Below are 10,572 nucleotides of genomic sequence, written 5' to 3'. Positions count from 1 at the left end.
GAGCAGCTGACGTGGGAGGTGAGTGCGGTCCCTGAGTGGGCCCCGCTCTCATACAGCTTTCCTGGAGGAGGCTGCTGCTGCCAGCAGGGACATCTGCTTTATTACACTCACCAGAGGAGGCTCAGCCTTCTTCCCTCCTCTCCCCCTTCCGCGCGAGCTCAGCTCAGCGGAGGAAGCTGAGTCCAAATGGGAAGTGGAATTTCATTAAAGGAAAAAAAAATCATAATCCGGAGGGAGGAAGCGGAGCTGGAGAGGAAAGAAGGAGCAGCGGGGTCCAGCCGAGGGTCCCCACGGCGTCCCTCGCTCTCGCGGTCCGTCCTCGGGGGGTGACCCCGGGCTGCCCGGGCAGCCCCGGCGCAGGGCCCGGCCGCTGCAGCACGTGCAGCTCCTCGGGCTCTCCGGCTACCTCGACAGCTGCTCGTACCTCTCGTAATTAGACTGTCAGAGCTCGTTAGAGGAGAGGGAAACGCTCCTATGACAGATTCCACGAGTCTTTTTTTTTTTTTTTAGCATCTCTCAGAAATCGCCAGAGCATTAATTGAGATCTCTTATTTTCCTGCAAACAGGAGAAGATCCCTCTACCACCTCGTTTATTCCCGCACCCAATGAGAGCTCCCTTCTGACTGCCAGGAAACACGGCCAATTTCCTCTAAGAGGCTCAGCGAAAGTTACCTTCCCTCCACGGCTACCCAGGAGGAAGACAGATCTTTCCGGCCATGTGAGCTAAGTTTCTTAATCCCCTCCCCATAGCGCCGGATGTAACTAGAAAGAAAACGCAGTGGAAGCGCAGTCTAAAGAGTGCAGGAGCCTCCGCTCCCGACGCCCATCCGAGGGCAGGTTGATTCGGAGGACACTCGGAGAGGCTGTTCCTCCTCACGAACAAAAGCGCTCTGGGATCAGGCAGAGATGCTCCTACCCCCGCCCATGGTTCACTCGGCAGATGAGACTCAGAGGAGGCGATTTCTTTCCTCACTCCCGTACATTCCCCTTTCCCCCGCAATCATACAAGGTTAACTCAACAGGGGAGTCTCAATCTAAATGGCAACTGGGATTACATTAAAAAAAAATGAAGGAAGGGGGAGGAAAAAATCAGAAATAGGGAAAGAAAAGAGAAAAAGCAGCAGGCTGATTACGAGGTGTCAAAACTGCCAGGAGCAAGAAGGTGATAGCAATCAGGGGTGAGAAGAGTGCGCCATTCGTGCGGGGCAGCTAATTATCCGTCTCATTTGAGAAGAGCAGCATTCGAGGCAGCAGCGTTCGCCTGCTGAACGGTGACAGATTGGCGCGGAGGAGAGGGGAGGTGTTAAAACAATGGAGCCGGGCTCGCGAGCGCTGCTGCATGCTAATCAGCCCGGCCTCCTTCCTGCCTCCCCCTGCCTGCCGCGGGCCCTCCTCTCCGGCCCGCACGGCCACAGGGGCGCCAGGCGGGCCCCGGCGAGGCGGGCTCGGCCCCGGGGACCCCCGCTGACTCACGGAGAGCAGCGGGGCGCGCGGAGCCGCCGCTTGCCCGGGGATCCCCGCACTCCACAGGCCTCGGGCGAGCCCCACGGGCGGCACCGTCACCGCCGCCTCCCGGCCCGCGCCCAGCGAGGGGCCCCCAGCCGGGAGGGCTCAGAGGGTGCCCCGGGAAGGGCGCCCGGGGCACCAGGGAGAGGGGGGGTCGCTGCGCCCCCGCGGGAAGCGACGCGGCCGCCTTGATGCGCGGCCCCGGAAGGGCCCGGGTAGCTGGACGCTCCAAACGGCGTTACTGCAGATTCCCGCAGTCTGCGTGTCTCGTGTGAAGGGAATAGCAGCGCATCGAGGCCGCGCGATGCCTGCTCCAGCTCCCCGGCCCTGGCTGGGAACGCGCGTCCACAAGGCCCTGCCCGAGTCAGGGAAAGCCCGAGCCCGCCCCGGGCTCGGCAGCAGCACCACGCGCTGACCCGCGCCTGGGCGCGACCTCCCGTCGGATTTAACAAGTGCCACCTCGAATAGCGTGAACCTGCTTTGCGGCAGAACCGCGGGGCAAGCGAACAAAGAGCGGGCTCAACCCTCCCTAGGCCCGAGCTAGCAGCACAGCTCAGCCTGGGCGCTATTTAAAATAGATCTCCGGGGTGCGTGTATGGGTGGAGGGTAGTAATAGCGTCTACATTTTGTTATTCTAAGTCTGTCGTGGAGTGTACTTGATGAGATTGTCCGTGAGCATACAGATGGTGAGATTTTCGTGCTTCTGTGGCATACTGACATCTCAGGCTGTAAAAATAAATTCCCAGATCGCTATAATACCTAGGAAGTAGAAAAATCCCGTCCACCTTACTGCTCAACATCGTGTTACTTCACGTTTAAGAGACATTGTAATACTGGATACACAAGTTAGAGTGAACAGAAAATACTGATTTAATGGATATACAATATACAGGAAGAAATAAGATAGCCTCTGTGCCCTTTTCTAAGCTTTTGCACGCGTGTGTGTGTTTGTGCTTCCTAATGTAGCGATATGGGGAATGGAGATGAAATCTTGCACTTTTTTTGCTATTACCTACAAAGCTTTTGCTAAAATTGTCTACACAATGATGAAGTTGACTGTTTCTTTTCTGGGTGGGTGGGGGGGGGGAAAGCTATTTATTCATTTCGCGTAATTTTCCCAATTGTTGAGAAATTATTAATCTACTACGATTATCTATGCCGCCAAGGAAAGACGTGTATTGGCACTGAGGGAGAAGGCTGAGATATTTTCTTGATTTTCATAGTCAAGTTTCTCCTGCCTAAGGAGGCATAGCGTGGAGTGGTCTGAACACCAGCCTCTCTTGCCTGGAAACCAACCCGATTTTACTCATAATTGTTGAGGCAGGGCCCCCCTCTTGGCTAATGTTTGGCTAGAGAATAAAGACTCAAGGTGCTAAGATTTATTAAGGTTTCTGAGCTGACCGAATTAGCAATTTTAAATAGCTATATATAGCAGGGTGATATGGTGAAAATGAGCTAAAAGAAAAACATTTTGCAGAGACAAGTATATACTCTCAAAAAGGTTAAAAATATTCAATTGGTGAAAAAAATAACTACTTGTAAAAACGTGTGTATTTTCATTATGCTTAATTTGCCATTCAAACAAGTTTTTCTTAATAAGCTCTATTGTTTCTATCTGTTTTGTGAAATGCAATACGTGTGAGACAGAAAGCAGATTCGGAATGTGAATGAGTCTTGTTTTTTCTTTCTCTCTTTCTTTCTATCTGTAAAAAAGGGGGAGAGGGGAAAGAGAAGAAAAAAAATAAAAAGAGCTTCTTCAAGACCTTTAACTCAAGAGAAGGAGCGAAGGAAGGGAAGTGGCATGGCATTCCTGAGGTCATGATCTGAAAAGATGAGACGCGAAATGCTATCTGCTGGTCTTTTCCCGCATCTTAGTTCTGTGCAATGTAAAAGTCTCCGTAAGCAAAACACTCTGTGGCTAATAGTTATGTTTTCGCTCTCAGCAGTGACACAAGCTTTGTCAGGTTTTCGCTGTTTGCATAGTTCATTAAAATACTTTAATCAATGACTCATTGTTTCAAAAAATCGCCACACTACCACCAGAGTAGAAACATCTATATCCTACCAATCCTGCAGTGCCAAAAAGTATAGTCTCTCAGGGCAATAGGTTACGGAGCCTTCATAAAGGTTCTCCATCTGTCATCAAGCGCGACATCAAGCCCTCTAGGTGCTGTGAAAATGATTTTATCCGGAATTCTCCAGCCTAAAGATGCCATCCTCTTAATTACAAGCATTTGAGATCAAGAACACCGCTGAATTCCCAGGAGATTCACTGAAGATATGCACAAATAATCTCTTTTCTTACTTGCCTGCCAGGGCTTCTGTACCTGCCCACAAGCTGGTCGGCTCGTTTGCTAGGTAATGATGGATGAAGCGAGGCAGAGGTACAGCTGCCTTGCTAGCCCTCCTGACACTGCCATGGGAAGCACCTTCCTCATAATTGACCGTCAGCAAAGGAGTGACAAATAATGTTCTATTTATTTTTGTATCGATTAAGTGCCCTCCTCGCCAGCACACGGCTCCTGTGCAGGAGTGACTCGCGTCCGCGGGGTAACGGAATGAAACAGAGCGCAGACCGCGAGGCTGCCAGAGCATCCGCGTACAACAGGTGCCCTGAAGAGCCAAGAGCTCCCTGCAGGGCCAGCTCCACGCGAGCCACGGGGCCCACGGGTGCGAAGGGAGCCCCGTGCGACAAGTCCGCGCCTGCACCGCAGAAACCAAGCCGCCGGTTGGGCGGCAATCCTACCCACAAATGTCCATTAGCACTTTTTCCAGAGGTGACAACCAAGTGAAAGGCCACCTGGCCTTTATCCACAGCAGAGCGCTGGAGATTTTTGTTGGGCTAAAGGAACTGCAGTAGTTGTGGAGCAGGCACCGAATGTGGAGTGAGCAGGAGAAAAAATATCGCTCCAGACTTAGGCAAGTTACCTCCCAGTGCAGAACCAGATCAATGGGACGCGCTGCCTACAGCGAGACATTTAAGCGCACGTAGACCTGGTGATGGATACGTCTGGAGAGGCTCTGGTGCTGTTGTCAATCCGAGCAGTGTAGACTGCAATTTTGATATGTGGAAACATGTACATAACTCTGGACATAAGGGTGGGGGCGTAAAAAAGCCACGTCCAAGCTCAATAGGAGCACTGGAGAGAAACCTCGGGCTCCATGCCATGTGAGATGCGAAAGCCCACAGAGATTCAGCAGCCAAAATCTCATACACTGATTTTTTAATAGAGTTCTCATCCATGTGTCCATTTAACTGCAGTGATACAGATCAAATAAGCTTGTTACCTATAGACTCCCAGTTGTCTCAAGTGATACAAGGCGGTAACAACAGGAATAGCCCTAATTAAAATGGATTCATCTGATTTTCTTATTCAGGGAGTATAGTGCCCTTAAGTATGCAAAGAATGTTAAAACTCTTCCAGTATCAGCCTGCCAGGTCTAGCCATCCCTTTGCCCGGGGAATAGGAACAGCAGGTTTTCTTCTTCCAATAAAACTTCCTTTCATTCTCATGTATTATTTCTGAAATCTCGCTCAGCATAATACTCCTTGCATTTTGTTTCCTGAAGGTTTTTACTTTTTATGTGTCTCTATATATACACATATATTTCGGGCAACATTTAGCTGAGGAGAATATATAGCTGAAAAGTATTATGAAATATTATACCAGTTAGTCATGGAATAGCTTCCTACAGCTTAGCAAGGTTTTCAGGATCGTCATTTAAAAATCATTTTGTGGAATGGTAACTTGACATTATGGGTCATGATTGCAGTTGAAACTGCTTGATGACATGCATGTAGTAATCTCTGAGCGTCTCTTCTAAGAGGACAAATGCAGTATAGCTGACAAATTCTTTTGAAGTTGTGTTGCCTTGACACGCTTTTAAAAACATAATTTTTATTTGAAGACGTTGCTCCCTTACTGAATTCTTGCTGACCTGTGCACAGAAGAGGGCACCTAAGGGACAGTTGCCCACGGGAGCTGACGCCGTGTTCCTGGTGCACCCAGAGTGCAGCCCAGTCGGGCCAGGGTGTCGCGGGGACCCACAGCAGGTGGGGAGAGCACCGGGACAGATGTAGTCGCTGCAGTCACGAGGTCCCGCTCACAAGATACAGGCGTAAGTGCAGTGGGCGTTTGTAAATTAGCCTCACTGTTTCTATTTCGAATAGCATCCCAGGAATTCCTAGAGGAACCCACTCGGCCCAAACACGCCACAAACACAGAAATAAAGACCGTCCCTTCCTTTTTTTTTTTTTTTTTTTCGACCCGACCATACGGCAGAAAATGGATGCAGGACCTGGAACATGATGTGATTCTCACAACTGTCAAACCTTTTATGGGCTTCAAGGGAATCATATGGCCAACAAATCCAGCTTCTCTTTGATTTTAGCCAGTCTATCAAAAAGTGATTACTAGAATGGCAGAAGAGCAGTTACCCGGCTCTTTGAGTGAGGGTAACAGGACCACGAAGTTGATAAAACTCCCATAGCATTTCAGAAGGTCCGTATTTCCCGCTGGGCCTAACTGGCTTTTCCATTATAGAGTGAAGAAAAGGCTATTATAAGAAAATGCCGCTGAAGAAAGTAGTACTATATGAGACTGGTCATATGTTTTGATAAAGAGCTTGCTGATATAACGCAGAGGGTTGACTTACTGGCTCGTTGTCCTTGAAAACGGTTCCCTCTCTCTTCTGACGTTTTCTTCTAAGTATAAAATCAAGTAAGAATTTCCCCAGACGAAGCTAAGAAGTCATTAGCTTCGCTTTAAATCAGAAGTTAGTGGTGCGTGTTTGGTTGTGTTGGAAAACGAGGTTTATTTCTTTAAAATTAAAACCTGTGACTTAGACACTGCTACTAATATCACGAAGAGATATGTTCCTCTCTTATTTGCCTTCAGCGGAAAAGAAGAAATGGCGGAAAGTTGGAATCCTACTCCTTTATCTTCACCAAATAAGTGCCGTGTTACGATTATTCGTACCTAAAAAAAAAAAAAAAAAAAAAAAAAAAAAAAAAAAAAAAACAGCACCCAGGTCCAAGCCTTTGCCATTCAAGAGAGTTTGGAGAAAAAAAAAAAAAAAGACTAACCTCAACGTTCATATGTTCATATTTATAGTCGCTGAGCTGCATTAGAGTGGGTGAGAAAGCCGGGGTGGCTGACTACCTTAAAGTTTGATTCGGCGGCGTTTCCTCATTGCCTTAGGTGAGGAGCGTTCGCGGCGAGGAGACGCTGTGAGCAATAACGCGGCTCCCGTGGGGACTCGTGCCTGAGAGCTGGTGATTAGCAGAGCTGCCATGTCTGCTATAGCAGCGGCTGGGATGCACACTGGACTGGCTTCACCGTCTTATTTAAATGTGATGATTTTCTCATTTGTTGCATTGTTTGTATTAATACGAATATCTTGTTATGTTTGTTTTGTCTCCTGGGAGCCAATAAAGCTGTGAAGTTTTTTCTTTACACCAAATGCAGCTCTACGGGCGATCAATCAATGGGTAGTTTTTGGATAATCTGCGAGAGTGAGAAATCTAATAAAGCAAGCAACTAAAAAAGGAAAACAAAGTCTATTTTCTGAGAGGTTCGCTACGTCAGGAGTCAGGCTTTCCATCATGCCTTTATAATATATTTAAACAGCCACATTTAGCCATCAGGGCAGCACCTCGTTACATTAGCTTGCTGGCATATAAAAGAAAAAGTTTAGACGTCGTGGCCTCGGCAGCAATGTGGGTGACTTAGTCGTACAATTAAATTTCCTTTAACGCTTGCGTTTCCCCCATCTCCTTCTCCACATTCGTGCACTGGAACACACTGAGGGAAAACAGGGACCAATCATGAAGTGAGAGAACAAATACTTTTTTTTTTTTTTAACTATTCTTTCACTATACCTGGTTTAATCTCAATAAGTAGGTAGACAAAGACAAGACAGACAGTTCTCAGGTCGCAACAAGTTCCACGGAAAATCGTGCCTCTTAATTTCAAGGCAGCAGTTCCCTTATCACAATAAAATGAGTTATAAACAGATCAAAACAACAATCTGAATTATCTAGCATTAGTGGCTGAAGTGAACAGCCTCAGATTACGTGATGAATTGTTAAATTGCAGCAGCATTGTTTTGGAATTGCTAATTAAAAAATAAGTAAACCCCCATGACTCTGGATATGACAACTGAAAATACCCACAAATTATTTAATAAATGAAGCGTCTAACAACTCTAACACTTCCTGCTCGCCTTGTTAATAAATGTAATTTGAAGTAGATTTAAAAAATCTCCCATCTAAACAGTGAATTCATTACGCGACGTTCAGATCTCCAGATGCCTATGGACTCCTCGGAATTAGGTGTTAAATAGACAAAAGTGAACCAAACTGCCTTTAAAAGCACAGCATGACCATGTAATTCTTTTTCCAGTTTGTGGTAAAAAATGATGAAACTTCTTTCCAAGTAGCTATCACCCAGATTTAGTGTGAAAAGTAGTGTAATTGTAATTCACGCCATCAGGGTCTATCACTGATAGACTATCAGCTGTTCTGTAGTTAGGAAGGCTTTCTTTTCAAATAGGAAAGCTGCCAAGTGCTCTGTGATACCTCCAGCAAGCTTATCGGATGGAAGATCAGAGCCAAAACAGCAGCTGCACACATATGCAAATTGGCAATTAATAGTATAACATTCTGGGGAGATTTTTTTTTTTTAATATGGGAAAGTATAGCGGAGCTACCTTAGTATTAACCTTAACAGTGACAGGGAACTTCCTGCCCGAACGGCCAGAGAATAATTACCCTCTGAAGAGACTTTCACCCTATTACTTTCCTCCTTCACACAAAGATCAAACCTGTGTTGTCCTGCCGAGTTTGTCTACATCATGAAAGTTAACTATGTGATAAAAAAGGATATCTTGTAGCTTCGGCTCTCAAGCGCAGAGAATCGCGGCCATTCGAGCTGCCTTTTTTTTTTTTTTTCCCTCGATTTATTTCCTTGAGTTTTGTTGCTGCTATTGTTTGTTTGTTTTTGGCTGCTTATCCTGCCCATTGAAAAATGCTCCGTGCTCGGTCCTGTGCATTTGTTCTGTACCAATCAACGACAAAATAATTGCAAGGATTAGTTTTATAATTTTCCCCCAGCCTGCCGCAGCGAACCAGCTTGCTTTATTTAGCCCAGCGTGTATGAATACAAGGCTCCCAATTAATGCAGTTGCTTGCTTTAGACGGAATATTTCCTTTCAAAGGATCCTCGCATGATCCTTTTCTTGTCCTCGCAGGCTGGGGCCGGGCAGGCTCTGCAAGGGCTACTGCGCTCCACAGCAGCCCGTGGGCAGCGCTTTCCCCGGGGTCTGTCTCTTCCAGGATGGGCACGGGGTGGTTTGCTAATGTTTCCCATGATCTGCGAATCCCCAGTAGTTTAAGGATCTCAGGGTGCTTGTCACCGCCAGGGAAACGCGAGACAGAGAGGCCCTTCCCGGCCAGTGCGCGGCTCCCGGGCGCCGGTGCGCGGAGCTGCGCGGAGAGGCCGACACTTCCTCCCCTGTCTCCTTTTCCCCCTGCGCCTTGCTCCCCCCGAAAAGCATTTCCCGGGTTATTCGGTAATTGTGTTTTTAGCTGAAACACAGAGCTGAAGCAACGCGAAGCGCCCTGCGGTTACAGAGGCTGCTCGGGAGCGCGGTGCCTCCGCGGCCAAAGGGACCCGCGAAGGAGCGCGGAGCGGCGCGGAGGAGCGCGGAGGAGGCAGCCCCGCCGCTCGGCACCGCATCTGCTGCGACCCCAGCCAGCGCTTTTGTGTTGAACTACCCACCCCAGGCACGAAACAGCCCCACATCCCACTGCCCCCCGCCTCTATGCGAGAAATAGTTCCCTATCCAAGTCCAGCGGCAGCTCCTTAAATAGCACCCTGTGATATAGTCAAACAAAGAAAATGTATTTAGATTTACAATACAAATATTCGCTACCCTGTTACCAATATCACACGCAGTTTGGAAGCTGGGATATGCACCACTCCATTCATTCCGATTTTCACCTGGAAGTGCAATATATATCCTCTATTTTTACAGACCATAGGGAAGTCAAGTCTTTGGGAGGAAAGATTCTTCTGGAAATGCTGGGGTCCTAAAGGGAGATTTTTTTTTTTAAAAAAAGGGGGGTAGAGTAGAGTGCAAAAAGAAAAAGAAAAGGAAGATTATCTTGACTTAAAGTATTATTTTGACCAGGTACACAAAGGAAAAGCTATTTGTAAAGTATTCAAAAACAACATTTACATCTGTTCTTGTCTTCTTGGAATGTGCTTTCCTCAAGCATGTGATCCCTTCTCAATACCTTTGCTGAGCTACCCTTGTATTTTAATCTAGAGACTCATAAAGCCACAAAACACAGTCGTACAAGGGGTGTTTTAAAGTTTTCTGCTTTTATCCACATCAATTTCACAATAAAATCATCACAGCATCTGATCATTTTTCCAATTAAAGAGTTTGCTTTTCAACTTCTTAATCTGGACAGAGATTGGCCATCAAGTCAATGAATATGTGTGTATATATTATAAATAATAATATATTTTGCATTTGCACTTAGCTTCTTCTGTTGTAATGCCCGGACCTCTTTAATCAGCGAAGTTGAAAGAGCAGTCTTAAATAATATTGCTTTTATAATTTCAAAAATGATATGCCACAATTGAACATGTAAGTTAAGGGTATCCCGAAATTTCAGAAAAAAAAAATACTAAGACTGTTTTAATGAATAAGGAGAACAGGGTTTGGGCCTCTATCTTTAATTACCACTATGAATTGCAAAACATATGGTGGTCTATAACTGCACTCACTACTTGCAGAGTTCTAAAAAACCTCGAGCTTGAGAACAAGTTTCTCTCAGGTTTGGGTATGATTTTAAGTGATAGTTATCTAGGAACCTTTGCATCAGACACAGGTTTACATACAACTGTGCAAACACTAAATATTTTTGCACTTGCCATGTCATGTGCTTGTCAAGCATAAGTTTCTACACCCGATTTAGGAATATATATATGTATATATATATATATGTATATAAGTGTGGTTCCCAAAGAGAACAAGGAGAAAAGGGTTTCAGTT

The sequence above is a fragment of the Tinamus guttatus genome, unplaced genomic scaffold (genome assembly GCF_059628265.1).
Source record: "Tinamus guttatus ecotype Peru unplaced genomic scaffold, ASM5962826v1 Tinamus_guttatus_pri_ptg000060l, whole genome shotgun sequence".
NCBI lineage: Eukaryota > Metazoa > Chordata > Aves > Tinamiformes > Tinamidae > Tinamus > Tinamus guttatus.
This window is presented reverse-complemented; position numbering follows the sequence as displayed.